Raw genomic sequence first — 16,283 nt, forward strand, 5'->3', positions numbered from 1 at the left:
TATACGATGGAAAAACTGTTGCATCTTTATTGTATTTTATGCTCCTGGCATTGACTTCTAAGGCCCTAACTATTCGATCTGGTGGAGCGGCGCCCTAGAGTGAAGCCTAGGTTGCCCAGAACGTAGAAATGACCATAACTTTCACACCGGTAGCAACTATTCGTTTTATACGATGGAAAAACTGTTCTATTTATTTTGTATTTTATGCTACGCGCGTTGACTTCAAAGGCCCTAACTATTCAATCTGTTGGTGCAACGACCTAGAGTGAAGCCTAGGTTGCCTGGAACGTAGAAATGAACATAACTTTCACACTGATTGCTATTATTCGTTTTATACGATTGTAAACTGTTACATTTATATTGTGTTTTATTCATCTGGGGTTGACTTCTAAGGCCGTATCTATTAGGTGTGGTGGAACAACGCCCTAGCGTGAAGCCTAGAGTGCCCGGTACGTAGAAATGACCATCACTTTCAAACTGCTTGCAATTATTCCTGTTATATGATGGAAAAACTGTTGTATTTTTATTGCATTTTATGCTTCTGGCATTGACTTCTAAGGCACTAACTATTCAATCTGCTGGAGCAACGCCCTATCGTGAAGCCTAGGTTGCCCGGAAAGTAGAAATGACCATAACTTTCATACTGGTTGCAATTATTCGTTTTATATCATGGAAAAACTGTTGTATTTATATTGTATCTTATGCTTCTGGCGTTCACTTCTTAGGCCCTAACTATTCGATCTGGTGGAACAACGCCCTAGGGTGAGGCCTAGGTTGCCCGGAACGTAGAAATGACAATAACTTTTACACTGGTAGCAATTATTCGTTTTATACAATGGAAAAGCTGTTCTATTTTGTTTGCATTTTATGCTTCGGACGTTGACTTCTAAGGCCCTAACTGATTGATCTGGTGGAGCAACGCCCTAGAGTGAAGCCTAGATTGACCGGAACGTTGAAATGACCATTACATTCACACTGTTTGCAAATACACATTATATACGATGGAAAATCAGTTGTATTTATGTTGTATTTTATGCTTCTGGCGTTGACTTCTTAGGCCCTAACTATTTGATCTGGTGGAGCACCGCCCTATAGTAAAGCCCAGGTTGCCCGGAACGTAGAAATGACCATAACTTCCACACTGGTACCAATTATTCGTTTTATACGATGGAGAAAGTGTTTTACTTATTTTGTATTTTATGCTTCGGGCGTTGACTTCTAAGGCCCTAACTATTCGATCTGGTGGAGCAACAACCTAGAGTGAAGTCTAGGTTGCCCGGAACATGGAAATGACCATTACTTTCACACTGTTTGCAAATATACATTATATACGATGGAAAAGCTGTTGTATTTATATTGTGTTTTATGCTTCTGGCGTTGACTTCTTAGGCCCTAGCTATTCGATCTGGTGGAGCAACGCCATAGAGTGAAGACTAGATTGCCCGGATCATGGAAATGACCATTACTTTCACACTGTTTGCAAATATACATTATATACAATGGAAAAACTGTTCTATTTATTTTGTATTTTATGCTTCTCGCGTTCACTTCTTAGGCCCTAACTATTTGATCTGGTGGTACAACGCCCTAGGGTGAAGCCTAGGTTGCCCGGAACGTAGAAATGAACATAACTTTTACACTGGTTGCTATCATTCGTTTTATACGATAGAAAAACTGCTATATTTATATTGTATTTTATGCTTCTGGCGTTGACTTCTTAGGCCCTAACTGTTCGATCTGGTGGAACAACGCCGTACAGTGAAGCCTAGGTTGCGCGGAAAGTAGAAATGACCATAACTTTCACACTGGTTGCAATTATTCGTTTTATACGATGGAAAAGCTGTGGCACCTTTATTGTATTTTATTCATCTGGGGTTGACTTCTCAGGCCGTAGCTAGTAGGTGTGGTGGAGCAACGCCCTAGAGTGACGCCTAGGCTGCCCGGAACGTAGAAATGACCATAACTTTCACACTGGTGGCTATTATTCGTTTTATACAATGGAAAAACTGTTATATTTATATTGTATTTTATGCTTCTGGCGTTGACTTCTGAGGCCGTTGCTATTCGATGTGGTGGAAGAACGCCATAGAGTGAAGCCTAGGTAGCCCGGAACGTAGAAATGCCCATATCTTTCGCACTGTTTGCAATTATTCATTTTATACGATGGCAAAGCTGTTGTATTTATATTGTATTTTATGCTTCTGGCGTTGACTTCTTAGGCCCTAACTATTCGATCTGGTGAAGCAATGCCTCAGAGATAAGTCTAGGATGCCCGAAACGCCGAAATGATCATTACTATCACGCTTGTTGCAATTATTCCTGTTATACGATGAAAAGACTGTTGTAATTTTATTGTGTTTTATGCTTCAGTCGTAGACTTCTAAGGCCGTAGCTATTCGATATGTTGGAGCACCGCCCTAGAGTGAAGCCTAGGTTGCCCGGAACGTAGAAATGACCATTACTTTCACAATGTTTGAAATTATTCATTTTATACGATGGAAAAACTGTTGTATTCATATTGTATTTTATGCTTCTGGCGTTGACTTCTAAGGATCTAACTATTCGATCTGGTGGAGCAGCGCCCTAGAGTGAAGCCTAGGTTGCTCGGAATGTAGAAATGACCATAACTTTCACACTGGTTGCAATTATTCGTTTTATACGATGGAAAAGCTGTTGCATCTTTATCGTATTTTATGCTTCTGGCGTTGACTTCTTAGGCCGTAACTATTCGATCTGATGGAGCAACGCCCTGGAGTGAGACCTAGGTTGCCCGGTACGTAGAAATGACCACTACTATCACACTGGTTGCAAAATATTCCTGCTATACGATGGAAAAACTGTTGCATCTTTATTGTATTTTATGCTTCTGGCGTTGACTTCTAAGGCCCTAACTATTCGTTCAGGTGGAGCAATGCCCTAGAGTGAAGCCTAGGTTGCTCGGAATGTAGAAATGACCATAACTTTCACACTGGTTGCAATTATTCATTTTGTACGATGGAAAAACTGTTGTACTTATATTGTGTTTTATTCTTATGGCGTTGAATTCTAAGTCCCTAGCTATTCGATCTGGAGGAGCAACGCCCTAGAGTGACGCGTAGGTTGCTCGGAACGTAGAAATGACCATTACTTTCACACTAGTAGCAATTATTCGTTTTATACGATGGTAAAGCTGTTGTATTTATATCGTATTTTATGCTTCTGGCGTTGACTTCTTAGGACATAACTACTCAATCTGGTGGAGCATCGCCCTGGATTGAAACCTAGGTTGCCCGGAACGTAGAAATGACCATTACTTTCAAACTGTTTGCAATTATCTCCGTTATATGACGGAAAAACTGTTGTATTTTTATTGCATTTTATGCTTCGGGCATTGACCTTTAAGGCCCTAACTATTCAATCTGTTGGAGCAACGCTCTAGAGTGAATCCTAGGTTGCCCGGAACGTAGAACATACCATTACCTTCACACTGGTTGCAATTATTCCTGTTATACGATGCAAAAACTGTTGCATCTTTATTGTATTTTATGCTTCTGGCGTTGACTTCTAAGGCCCTAACTATGCCATCTGGTGGAGCAACGCCCTAGGGTGAAGCCTAGGTTGCCCGGAACGTAGAAATGACCATTACTTTCAAACTGTTTGCAATTATCCCCGTTATATGACGGAAAAACTGTTGTATTTTTATTGCATTTTATGCTTCGGGCATTGACTTTTAAGGCCCTAACTATTCAATCTGTTGGAGCAGCGCTCTAGAGTGAATCCAATGTTGCCCGGAACGTAGAAATGACCATTACATTCACACTGGTTGCAATTATTCCTGTTATACGATGGAAAAACTGGTGTATTTTTATTTTATTCTGTGCTTCTGGCGTTTAATTCTAAGGCCCTAACTGTTTGATCTGGTGGAACAACGCCCTAGAGTGAAGCCTAGGTTGCCCGGAACGTAGAAATGACCATAACTTTCACACTGGTTGCTATTATTCGTTTTATACGATGGAAAATCTGTTACATTTATATTGTATTTTATGCTTCTGGCGTTGACTTCTTAGGCCCTAACTATTCGATCTGGTGGAGCAATGCCTCAGAGATAAGTCTAGGATGCCCGAAACGCCGAAATGATCATTACTATCACGCTTGTTGCAATTATTCCTGTTATACGATGAAAAGACTGTTGTATTTTTATTGTATTTTATGCTTCAGTCGTAGACTTCTAAGGCCGTAGCTATTCGATATGATGGAGCGCCGCCCTAGAGTGAAGCCTAGGTTGCTCGGAACGTAGAAATGACCACTACTTTCACACTGTTTGCAATTATTCATTTAATACGATGGAAATGCTGTTGTATTTATATCGTATTTTATGCTTCTGGCGTTGACTTCTAAGGACCTAACTATTCGATCTGGTGCAGCAACGCCCTAGAGTGAAGCCTAGGTTGCTCGGAATGTGGAAATGACCATAACTTTCACACTGGTTGCATTTATTCGTTTTATACGATGGAAAAACTGTTGCATCTTTATCGTATTTTATGCTTCTGGCGTTGACTTCCTAGGCCCTAACTGTTCCATCTGGTGGAACAACGCCCTAGGGTAAAGCCCAGGTTGCGCGGAACGTAGAAATGACCATATCTTTCACACTGGTAGCAATTATTCGTTTTATACGATGGAAAAACTTTTTTATTTATTTTGTATTTTATGCTTCGGGCATTGACTTTTAAGGCCCTAACTATTCAATCTGTTGGAGCGACGCCCTAGACTGAATCCCAGGCTGCCCGGAACGTAGAAATGGCCAGTACTTTCACACTGTTTGCAGTTATTCCTGTTATACGATGGAAAAACTGTTGCATTTTTATCGTATTCTATGCTTCTGGCGTTGACTTCTTAGGCCGTAACTATTCGATCTGGTGGAGGAACGCCCTGGAGTGAAACCTAGGTTGCGCGGAAAGTAGAAATGACCATAACATTCACACTGGTTGCAATTATTCATTTAATACGATGGAAATGCTGTTGTATTTATATCGTATTTTATGCTTCTGGCGTTGACTTCTAAGGACCTAACTATTCGATCTGGTGCAGCAACGCCCTAGAGTGAAGCCTAGGTTGCCCGTAACGTAGAAATGACCATTACTTTCACACTGTTTGCTATTATTCATTTTGTACGATGGAAAAGCTGTTGTATTTATATTGTATTTTATGCCTCTGTCGTTGACTTCTAAGGCCGTAGCTATTAGATGTGGTGGAGCAACGCCCTAGAGTGACGCCTAGGTTGCCCGAAACGTAGAAATGCCCATTACTTTCACAATGTTTGCAACTACTCATTTTATACGATAGAACAACTGTTGTACTTATGTTGTGTTTTATCGTTCTGGCGTTGAATTCTAAGTCCCTAGCTACTCGATCTGGTAGAGCAACGACCTAGGGTGAAGCCTAGGTTGCCCGGAAAGTAGAAATGACCATTACTTTCACAATGTTTGCAATTATTCATTTTATACGATGGAAAAACTGTTGTATTCATATTGTATTTTATGCTTCTGGCGTTGACTTCTAAGGTACTAACTATTCGATCTGGTGGAGCAACGCGCTAGCGTGAAGCCTAGGTTGGCCGGAATGTAGAAATATCCATAACTTTCACACTGGTTGCAATTATTCCTGTTATACGATGGAAAAACTGTTGTATTTTAATTGTATTTTATGCTTTTAGCGATGAATTATAAGTGCCTAGCTATTCGATCTGGTGGAGCAACGCCCTAGAGTGACGCCTAGGTTGCTCGGAACGTAGAAATGACCATAACCTTCACACAGGTTGCAATTATTCGTTTTATACGATGGAAAAACTGTTGCATCTTTATCGTATTCTATGCTTCTGGCGTTGACTTCTTAGGCCGTAACTATTCGATCTGGTGGAGGAACGCCCTGGAGTGAAACCTAGGTTGCGCGGAAAGTAGAAATGACCATAACATTCACACTGGTTGCAATTATTCGTTTTGTACGATGGAAAAGCTTTGGCATCTTTATTGCATTTTATTCATCTGGGGTTGACTTCTCAGGCCGTAGCTGGTAGGTGTGGTGGAGCAACGCCCTAGAGTGACGCCTAGGCTGCCCGGAACGTAGAAATGACCATAACTTTCACACTGGTTGCTATTATTCGTTTTGTACGATGGAAAAACTGTTATATTTATATTGTATTTCATGCTTCTGGCGTTGACTTCTCACGCCCTAACTATTAGATCTGGTGGAACAGCGCCCTAGGGTGAAGCCTAGGTTGCCCGGAACGTAGAAATGACCATTACTTTCACAATGTTTGCAATTATTCATTTTATGCGATGGAAAAACTATTGTACTTATATTGTATTTTATTCTTCTGGCGTTGACTTCTTAGGCCCTAAATATTCTATCAGGTGGAGCAACGCACTAGAGTGAAGCCTAGGTTGCCCGGAACGTAGAAATGACCATAACTTTCACACTGGTGGCTATTATTCGTTTTATACAATGGAAAAACTGTTATATTTATATTGTATTTTATGCTTCTGGCGTTGACTTCTGAGGCCGTTGCTATTCGATGTGGTGGAAGAACGCCATAGAGTGAAGCCTAGGTAGCCCGGAACGTAGAAATGCCCATATCTTTCGCACTGTTTGCAATTATTCATTTTATACGATGGCAAAGCTGTTGTATTTATATTGTATTTTATGCTTCTGGCGTTGACTTCTTAGGCCCTAACTATTCGATCTGGTGAAACAATGCCTCAGAGATAAGTCTAGGATGCCCGAAACGCCGAAATGATCATTACTATCACGCTTGTTGCAATTATTCCTGTTATACGATGAAAGGACTGTTGTAATTTTATTGTGTTTTATGCTTCAGTCGTAGACTTCTAAGGCCGTAGCTATTCGATATGTTGGAGCACCGCCCTAGAGTGAAGCCTAGGTTGCCCGGAACGTAGAAATGACCATTACTTTCACAATGTTTGAAATTATTCATTTTATACGATGGAAAAACTGTTGTATTCATATTGTATTTTATGCTTCTGGCGTTGACTTCTAAGGATCTAACTATTCGATCTGGTGGAGCAGCGCCCTAGAGTGAAGCCTAGGTTGCTCGGAATGTAGAAATGACCATAACTTTCACACTGGTTGCAATTATTCGTTTTATACGATGGAAAAGCTGTTGCATCTTTATCGTATTTTATGCTTCTGGCGTTGACTTCTTAGGCCGTAACTATTCGATCTGATGGAGCAACGCCCTGGAGTGAGACCTAGGTTGCCCGGTACGTAGAAATGACCACTACTATCACACTGGTTGCAAAATATTCCTGCTATACGATGGAAAAACTGTTGCATCTTTATTGTATTTTATGCTTCTGGCGTTGACTTCTAAGGCCCTAACTATTCGTTCAGGTGGAGCAATGCCCTAGAGTGAAGCCTAGGTTGCTCGGAATGTAGAAATGACCATAACTTTCACACTGGTTGCAATTATTCATTTTGTACGATGGAAAAACTGTTGTACTTATATTGTGTTTTATTCTTATGGCGTTGAATTCTAAGTCCCTAGCTATTCGATCTGGAGGAGCAACGCCCTAGAGTGACGCGTAGGTTGCTCGGAACGTAGAAATGACCATTACTTTCACACTAGTAGCAATTATTCGTTTTATACGATGGTAAAGCTGTTGTATTTATATCGTATTTTATGCTTCTGGCGTTGACTTCTTAGGACATAACTATTCAATCTGGTGGAGCATCGCCCTGGATTGAAACCTAGGTTGCCCGGAACGTAGAAATGACCATTACTTTCAAACTGTTTGCAATTATCCCCGTTATATGACGGAAAAACTGTTGTATTTTTATTGCATTTTATGCTTCGGGCATTGACCTTTAAGGCCCTAACTATTCAATCTGTTGGAGCAACGCTCTAGAGTGAATCCTAGGTTGCCCGGAACGTAGAACATACCATTACCTTCACACTGGTTGCAATTATTCCTGTTATACGATGCAAAAACTGTTGCATCTTTATTGTATTTTATGCTTCTGGCGTTGACTTCTAAGGCCCTAACTATGCCATCTGGTGGAGCAACGCCCTAGAGTGAAGAGCAGGCTGCCCGGAACGTAGAAATGACCATAACTTTCACACTGGTTGCTATTATTCGTTTTGTACGATGGAAAAACTGTTATATTTATATTGTATTTCATGCTTCTGGCGTTGACTTCTCACGCCCTAACTATTAGATCTGGCGGAACAGCGCCCTAGGGTGAAGCCTAGGTTGCCCGGAACGTAGAAATGACCATTACTTTCAAACTGTTTGCAATTATCCCCGTTATATGACGGAAAAACTGTTGTATTTTTATTGCATTTTATGCTTCGGGCATTGACTTTTAAGGCCCTAACTATTCAATCTGTTGGAGCAACGCTCTAGAGTGAATCCTAGGTTGCCCGGAACGTAGAAATGACCATTACATTCACACTGGTTGCAATTATTCCTGTTATACGATGGAAAAACTGGTGTATTTTTATTTTATTCTGTGCTTCTGGCGTTTAATTCTAAGGCCCTAACTGTTTGATCTGGTGGAACAACGCCCTAGAGTGAAGCCTAGGTTGCCCGGAACGTAGAAATGACCATAACTTTCACACTGGTTGCTATTATTCGTTTTATACGATGGAAAATCTGTTACATTTATATTGTATTTTATGCTTCTGGCGTTGACTTCTTAGGCCCTAACTATTCGATCTGGTGGAGCAATGCCTCAGAGATAAGTCTAGGATGCCCGAAACGCCGAAATGATCATTACTATCACGCTTGTTGCAATTATTCCTGTTATACGATGAAAAGACTGTTGTATTTTTATTGTATTTTATGCTTCAGTCGTAGACTTCTAAGGCCGTAGCTATTCGATATGATGGAGCGCCGCCCTAGAGTGAAGCCTAGGTTGCTCGGAACGTAGAAATGACCACTACTTTCACACTGTTTGCAATTATTCATTTAATACGATGGAAATGCTGTTGTATTTATATCGTATTTTATGCTTCTGGCGTTGACTTCTAAGGACCTAACTATTCGATCTGGTGCAGCAACGCCCTAGAGTGAAGCCTAGGTTGCTCGGAATGTGGAAATGACCATAACTTTCACACTGGTTGCATTTATTCGTTTTATACGATGGAAAAACTGTTGCATCTTTATCGTATTTTATGCTTCTGGCGTTGACTTCCTAGGCCCTAACTGTTCCATCTGGTGGAACAACGCCCTAGGGTAAAGCCCAGGTTGCGCGGAACGTAGAAATGACCATATCTTTCACACTGGTAGCAATTATTCGTTTTATACGATGGAAAAACTTTTTTATTTATTTTGTATTTTATGCTTCGGGCATTGACTTTTAAGGCCCTAACTATTCAATCTGTTGGAGCGACGCCCTAGACTGAATCCTAGGCTGCCCGGAACGTAGAAATGGCCAGTACTTTCACACTGTTTGCAGTTATTCCTGTTATACGATGGAAAAACTGTTGCATTTTTATTGTATTCTATGCTTCTGGCGTTTAATTCGTAGCCACTAGCTATTTTATCTGGTGGAGCAACGACCTAGAGTGAAGCCTAGGTTGCCCGTAACGTAGAAATGACCATTACTTTCACACTGTTTGCTATTATTCATTTTGTACGATGGAAAAGCTGTTGTATTTATATTGTATTTTATGCCTCTGTCGTTGACTTCTAAGGCCGTAGCTATTAGATGTGGTGGAGCAACGCCCTAGAGTGACGCCTAGGTTGCCCGGTACGTAGAAATGCCCATTACTTTCACAATGTTTGCAACTACTCATTTTATACGATAGAATAACTGTTGTACTTATGTTGTGTTTTATCGTTCTGGCGTTGAATTCTAAGTCCCTAGCTACTCGGTCTGGTAGAGCAACGACCTAGGATGAAGCCTAGGTTGCCCGGAAAGTAGAAATGACCACAACTTTCACACTGGTTGCAATTATTCGTTTTATGCGATTGAAAAGCTGTTGGAACTTTATTGTATTTTATTCTTCTGGCGTTGACTTCTAAGGCCGTAGCTATTTGATGTGGTGGAGCAACGCCCTAGAGTGATGCCTAGGTTGCCCGGAACGTAGAAATGACCATTACTTTCACAATGTTTGCAATTATTCATTTTATACGATGGAAAAACTGTTGTATTCATATTGTATTTTATGCTTCTGGCGTTGACTTCTAAGGTACTAACTATTCGATCTGGTGGAGCATCGCGCTAGCGTGAAGCCTAGGTTGGCCGGAATGTAGAAATATCCATAACTTTCACACTGGTTGCAATTATTCCTGTTATACGATGGAAAAACTGTTGTATTTTAATTGTATTTTATGCTTTTAGCGATGAATTATAAGTGCCTAGCTATTCGATCTGGTGGAGCAACGCCCTAGAGTGACGCCTAGGTTGCTCGGAACGTAGAAATGACCATAACCTTCACACAGGTTGCAATTATTCGTTTTATACGATGGAAAAACTGTTGCATCTTTATCGTATTTTATGCTTCTGGCGTTGACTTCTTAGGCCGTAACTATTCGATCTGGTGGAGGAACGCCCTGGAGTGAAACCTATGTTGCGCGGAAAGTAGAAATGACCATAACATTCACACTGGTTGCAATTATTCGTTTTGTACGATGGAAAAGCTTTGGCATCTTTATTGCATTTTATTCATCTGGGGTTGACTTCTCAGGCCGTAGCTAGTAGGTGTGGTGGAGCAACGCCCTAGAGTGACGCCTAGGCTGCCCGGAACGTAGAAATGACCATAACTTTCACACTGGTTGCTATTATTCGTTTTGTACGATGGAAAAACTGTTATATTTATATTGTATTTCATGCTTCTGGCGTTGACTTCTCACGCCCTAACTATTAGATCTGGTGGAACAGCGCCCTAGGGTGAAGCCTAGGTTGCCCGGAACGTAGAAATGACCATAACTTTCACACTGGTGGCTATTATTCTTTTTATACAATGGAAAAACTGTTATATTTATATTGTATTTTATGCTTCTGGCGTTGACTTCTGAGGCCGTTGCTATTCGATGTGGTGGAAGAACGCCATAGAGTGAAGACTAGGTAGCCCGGAACGTAGAAATGCCCATATCTTTCGCACTGTTTGCAATTATTCATTTTATACGATGGCAAAGCTGTTGTATTTATATTGTATTTTATGCTTCTGGCGTTGACTTCTTAGGCCCTAACTATTCGATCTGGTGAAGCAATGCCTCAGAGATAAGTCTAGGATGCCCGAAACGCCGAAATGATCATACTATCACGCTTGTTGCAATTATTCCTGTTATACGATGAAAAGACTGTTGTAATTTTATTGTGTTTTATGCTTCAGTCGTAGACTTCTAAGGCCGTAGCTATTCGATATGTTGGAGCACCGCCCTAGAGTGAAGCCTAGGTTGCCCGGAACGTAGAAATGACCATTACTTTCACAATGTTTGAAATTATTCATTTTATACGATGGAAAAACTGTTGTATTCATATTGTATTTTATGCTTCTGGCGTTGACTTCTAAGGATCTAACTATTCGATCTGGTGGAGCAGCGCCCTAGAGTGAAGCCTAGGTTGCTCGGAATGTAGAAATGACCATAACTTTCACACTGGTTGCAATTATTCGTTTTATACGATGGAAAAGCTGTTGCATCTTTACCGTATTTTATGCTTCTGGCGTTGACTTCTTAGGCCGTAACTATTCGATCTGATGGAGCAACGCCCTGGAGTGAGACCTAGGTTGCCCGGTACGTAGAAATGACCACTACTATCACACTGGTTGCAAAATATTCCTGCTATACGATGGAAAAACTGTTGCATCTTTATTGTATTTTATGCTTCTGGCGTTGACTTCTAAGGCCCTAACTATTCGTTCAGGTGGAGCAATGCCCTAGAGTGAAGCCTAGGTTGCTCGGAATGTAGAAATGACCATAACTTTCACACTGGTTGCAATTATTCATTTTGTACGATGGAAAAACTGTTGTACTTATATTGTGTTTTATTCTTATGGCGTTGAATTCTAAGTCCCTAGCTATTCGATCTGGTAGAGCATCGCCCTAGAGTGAAACCTAGGTTATCCGGAACGTAGAAATGTCCAGTACATTCACACTGGTTGCAGTTATTCCTGTTAAACGATGGAAAAACTGTTGCATCATTATTGTATTTTATGCTTCTGGTGTTGACTTCTGAGGCCCTAACTATTCGATCTGGTGGAGCAACGCCCTAGAGTGAAGCCTAGGTTGGCCGGAATGTAGAAATGTCCATAACTTTCACACTGGTTGCAATTATTCCTGTTATAGGATGGAAAAACTGTTGTATTTTAATTGTATTTTATGCTTTTAGCGATGAATTATAAGTCCCTAGCTATTCGATCTGGTGGAGCAACGCCCTAGAGTGACGCCTAGGTTGCTCGGAACGTAGAAATGACCATTACTTTCACACTGGTTGCAATTATTCCTGTTATACGATGGAAAAACTGTTGTATTTTAATTCTATTTTATGCTTTTAGCGATGAATTATAAGTCCCTAGCTATTCGATCTGGTGGAGCAACGCCCTAGAGTGACGCCTAGGTTGCTCGGAACGTAGAAATGACCATTACTTTCACACTGGTTGCATTTATTCGTTTTATACGATGGTAAAGCTGTTGTATTTATATCGTATTTTATGCTTCTGGCGTTGACTTCTTAGGACATAACTATTCAATCTGGTGGAGCATCGCCCTGGATTGAAACCTAGGTTGCCCGGAACGTAGAAATGACCATTACTTTCAAACTGTTTGCAATTATCCCCGTTATATGACGGAAAAACTGTTGTATTTTTATTGCATTTTATGCTTCGAGCATTGACCTTTAAGGCCCTAACTATTCAATCTGTTGGGGCAACGCTCTAGAGTGAATCCTAGGTTGCCCGGAACGTAGAACATACCATTACCTTCACACTGGTTGCAATTATTCCTGTTATACGATGCAAAAACTGTTGCATCTTTATTGTATTTTATGCTTCTGGCGTTGACTTCTAAGGCCCTAACTATGCCATCTGGTGGAGCAACGCCCTAGAGTGAAGCGCAGGCTGCCCGGAACGTAGAAATGACCATAACTTTCACACTGGTTGCTATTATTCGTTTTGTACGATGGAAAAACTGTTATATTTATATTGTATTTCATGCTTCTGGCGTTGACTTCTTACGCCCTAACTATTAGATCTGGCGGAACAGCGCCCTAGGGTGAAGCCTAGGTTGCCCGGAACGTAGAAATGACCATTACTTTCAAACTGTTTGCAATTATCCCCGTTATATGACGGAAAAACTGTTGTATTTTTATTGCATTTTATGCTTCGGGCATTGACTTTTAAGGCCCTAACTATTCAATCTGTTGGAGCAACGCTCTAGAGTGAATCCTAGGTTGCCCGGAACGTAGAAATGACCATTACATTCACACTGGTTGCAATTATTCCTGTTATACGATGGAAAAACTGGTGTATTTTTATTTTATTCTGTGCTTCTGGCGTTTAATTCTAAGGCCCTAACTGTTTGATCTGGTGGAACAACGCCCTAGAGTGAAGCCTAGGTTGCCCGGAACGTAGAAATGACCATTACTTTCACACTGTTTGCTATTATTCATTTTGTACGATGGAAAAGCTGTTGTATTTATATTGTATTTTATGCCTCTGTCGTTGACTTCTAAGGCCGTAGCTATTAGATGTGGTGGAGCAACGCCCTAGAGTGACGCCTAGGTTGCCCGGAACGTAGAAATGCCCATTACTTTCACAATGTTTGCAACTACCCATTTTATACGATAGAATAACTGTTGTACTTATGTTGTGTTTTATCGTTCTGGCGTTGAATTCTAAGTCCCTAGCTACTCGATCTGGTACAGCAACGACCTAGGGTGAAGCCTAGGTTGCCCGGAAAGTAGAAATGACCACAACTTTCACACTGGTTGCAATTATTCGTTTTATGCGATTGAAAAGCTGTTGGAACTTTATTGTATTTTATTCTTCTGGCGTTGACTTCTAAGGCCGTAGCTATTTGATGTGGTGGAGCAACGCCCTAGAGTGATGCCTAGGTTGCCCGGAACGTAGAAATGACCATTACTTTCACAATGTTTGCAATTATTCATTTTATACGATGGAAAAACTGTTGTATTCATATTGTATTTTATGCTTCTGGCGTTGATTTCTAAGGTACTAACTATTCGATCTGGTGGAGCAACGCGCTAGCGTGAAGCCTAGGTTGGCCGGAATGTAGAAATATCCATAACTTTCACACGGGTTGCAATTATTCCTGTTATACGATGGAAAAACTGTTGTATTTTAATTGTATTTTATGCTTTTAGCGATGAATTATAAGTCCCTAGCTATTCGATCTCGTGGAGCAACGCCCTAGAGTGAAGACTATGTTGCCCGGAACATGGAAATGACCATTACTTTCACACTGTTTGCAAATATATATTATATACGATGGAAAAGCTGTTGTACTTATATTGTGTTTTATGCTTCTGGCGTTGACTTCCTAGGCCCTAACTATTTAATCTGGTAGAGCACCGCCCTAGAGTGAAGCACAGGTTGCCCGGAACGTAGAACATACTATTACCTTCACCCTGGTTGCAATTATTCCTGTTATACGATGCAAAAACTGTTGCATCTTTATTGTATTTTATGCTTCTGGCGTTGACTTCTAAGGCCCTAACTATTCCATCTGGTGGAGCAACGCCCTAGAGTGAAGCCTAGGCTGCCCGGAACGTAGAAATGACCATAACTTTCACACTGGTTGCTATTATTCGTTTTATACGATGGAAAAACTGTTTTATTTATTTTGTATTTTATGCTTCGGGTATTGACTTTTAAGGCCCTAACTATTCAATCTGTTGGAGCAACGCCCTAGAGTGAATCCTAGGTTGCCCGGAACGTAGAAATGACCATTACATTCACACTGTTTGCTATTATTCCTGTTATACGGTGGAAAAACTGTTGCATTTTTATTGTATTCTATGCTTCTGGCGTTTAATTCTAAGTCACTAGCTATTTGATCTGGTGGAGCAACGACCTAGAGTGAAGCCTAGGTTGCCCGGAACGTAGAAATGACCATTACTTTCACAATGTTTGCAATTATTCATTTTATACGATGGAAAAACTGTTGTATTCATATTGTATTTTATGCTTCTGGCGTTGACTTCTAAGGTACTAACTATTCGATCTGGTGCAGCAATGCCTCAGAGATAAGTCTAGGATGCCCGAAACGCTGAAATGATCATTACTATCACGCTTATTGCAATTATTCCTGTTATACGATGAAAAGACTGTTGTATTTATATTGTATTTTGTGCTTCTGGCGTTGATTTCTAAGTCCCTAGCTATTCGATCTGGTAGAGCATCGCCCTAGAGTGAAACCTAGGTTATCCGGAACGTAGAAATGTCCAGTACATTCACACTGGTTGCAGTTATTCCTGTTAAACGATGGAAAAACTGTTGCATCATTATTGTATTTTATGCTTCTGGTGTTGACTTCTGAGGCCCTAACTATTCGATCTGGTGGAGCAACGCCCTAGAGTGAAGCCTAGGTTGGCCGGAATGTAGAAATGTCCATAACTTTCACACTGGTTGCAATTATTCCTGTTATAGGATGGAAAAACTGTTGTATTTTAATTGTATTTTATGCTTTTAGCGATGAATTATAAGTCCCTAGCTATTCGATCTGGTGGAGCAACGCCCTAGAGTGACGCCTAGGTTGCTCGGAACGTAGAAATGACCATTACTTTCACACTGGTTGCATTTATTCGTTTTATACGATGGAAAAGCTGTTATATTTATATTGTATTTTATGCTTCTGGCGTTGACTTCTCAGGCCCTAATTATTCTATCTGGTGGAGCAATGCCTCAGAGTTAAGTCTAGGATGCCCGAAACGCCGAAATGATCATTACTTTCACGCTTGTTGCAATTATTCCTGTTATGCGATGAAAAGACTGTTGTATTTTTATTGTATTTTATGCTTCAGGCGTGGACTTCTGAGGCCGTTGCTATTCGATGTGGTGGAAGAACGCCATAGAGTGAAGACTAGGTAGCCCGGAACGTAGAAATGCCCATATCTTTCGCACTGTTTGCAATTATTCATTTTATACGATGGCAAAGCTGTTGTATTTATATTGTATTTTATGCTTCTGGCGTTGACTTCTTAGGCCCTAACTATTCGATCTGGTGAAGCAATGCCTCAGAGATAAGTCTAGGATGCCCGAAACGCCGAAATGATCATTACTATCACGCTTGTTGCAATTATTCCTGTTATACGATGAAAAG

This window comes from Calliopsis andreniformis, unplaced genomic scaffold, assembly GCF_051401765.1.
Source record: "Calliopsis andreniformis isolate RMS-2024a unplaced genomic scaffold, iyCalAndr_principal scaffold0002, whole genome shotgun sequence".
NCBI classification, from domain to species: Eukaryota; Metazoa; Arthropoda; class Insecta; order Hymenoptera; family Andrenidae; genus Calliopsis; species Calliopsis andreniformis.